This window comes from Gadus macrocephalus, chromosome 2 (assembly GCF_031168955.1).
Source record: "Gadus macrocephalus chromosome 2, ASM3116895v1".
NCBI classification, from domain to species: domain Eukaryota; kingdom Metazoa; phylum Chordata; class Actinopteri; order Gadiformes; family Gadidae; genus Gadus; species Gadus macrocephalus.
The window spans coordinates 17,664,506-17,666,172 of NC_082383.1; the positions used below are offsets into that span (position 1 = coordinate 17,664,506).

Below are 1,667 nucleotides of genomic sequence, written 5' to 3' on the forward strand. Positions count from 1 at the left end.
GGAATATGTAAAGCTGTGAGTTAATGGTGCTAGTTTTGAAATGATAAATTCTTCCAGTGATCTATAGCTTGCTGAGTATATTAACTACAGAAAGAAAATACAATTTAAATGTTTTTTGAAGTGGTTTATTTAGAGTTAAAGTGGAAATGAAGCACTGAGAACAGCGTCAATTTTTTGTTTGTTTTTTCATTTTTGGAAACACATGGATTTTCATCAATACTGAAATTCAAGTAGTTTCACCGTAAAATGACATGTTTATAACGACTTTCGCCTCTAGGGCGCAGCCATGTTATAAAAACGCAGGCGCTACGTCATCAGAATGGTTGGCTCTTTAAAATAAACATGTCGGATATTGGAAGAAGAACAGGGGGGTCCTTTTGTATTGCCCCTGGCTGTTCAAACGAATTTTATCGGTTAAAGGAGAGCGGTAGAATAGTTCATTTCCATGTAATTCCCGTCAAGAAGCCTGAAGTGCTCCGAAGATGGTTAGCTGCATTGAAACGCCTCAGCCCCCCAATGGGACCAGGGCAGAGAGTATGTAGCGACCACTTTATAGAGGCTGATTACATCTTAGAGGGAGCTTTTTCTGAAGATGGGAGATTTGTTCGCCGTCCCACCAATCGCCTGAAGCCAGATGCTGTGCCAACTATTTTTAATTTTAGTGGATATAGTGCTGGAGACACGGACATACCCGTCAGATCGGACCCGGGCGCTGCTCTTATGCGCAGCGAAAGAGCGCAGAAACGTGCTTGCCAGGCAGAGGAACGAGAGGTACACTTAGCTTCTACTACTAGAGAAACAGATAAATTAGTACAAGTACACTCACTGTTTGAAGATTGTCTTGTTTGCAGACTAGCTCGCTCCATGCTCTTGATAATTTCTAATCCATCGCCAAAATAATCCATTGTTATCGGAAATAATCCATTTGCAAACACCGTCGGTTGCACTATTTTCGCATATTCACGTGCACACCCAAATGGCACGACAATTACTTGTATCATGAAATTAACGAACTGTAAGGCAGCGTGGAGCCCAGCTGCTGCACCCGTGTACTTTACTTTTCTTATCTTATTATATTATAATAATTATTATATATATAAAAAATATAATAATATATAATGTGCAATATATATACATATCTTACACTGCATAGTACCGTATTTGTAATTTATTTGCAATGCACACACTCCTCAGGACTGCACACCCTACCTCCGTTTTTTATCTCTTCATGTCCTGTGTTTATGTGTTTGCATTGTATATATATATTTTTGCACTGCTTGGAGATGGCTATTTTAATCTCATCGTACATGTGAACAGTGAAGGTATTCTAATTCTAATTCTGGCTAAATTCTGCTTTTGTGTCTCTTTTAAGACCATAGAAGCATGCAGGGAATTGATGGAGGGTCAGTTGACAGGAAGGGAGGAAGCATGTCAGGAACTAGAAGAAAGTCAGGGCAGCAGCACAAAAGTGGATGCCAGTACCCAGACTGATCTTGCTGAATGTGGAAGTGAAGGTAGACACATTGTCCTTGTGAGCAAAGGCACAATGACTGACGACATGTACAACATGCAGGGTGTCTTTAGTGACCACTCCTACTGCACATTGTTTGATGACACAAGTCTGGAGAACATCTCAATGCCAAGGGCTTCATCACCACAGCAGAGTG

General features: G+C 40.6%; 1 long non-coding RNA gene across 1 annotated transcript; it reads right to left on the bottom strand.

Annotated features, from left to right (window-relative positions):
• Positions 1–203: 203 nt before the first annotated feature.
• On the bottom strand, positions 204–1,140 carry LOC132473257 (uncharacterized). Its single transcript, XR_009529297.1, has 2 exons — positions 827–1,140; positions 204–776 (listed from the first exon to the last, which is right to left on the bottom strand). It is a non-coding gene; the product is annotated as an uncharacterized LOC132473257 (long non-coding RNA).
• Between the last annotated feature and the right edge of the window lie 527 nt (positions 1,141–1,667).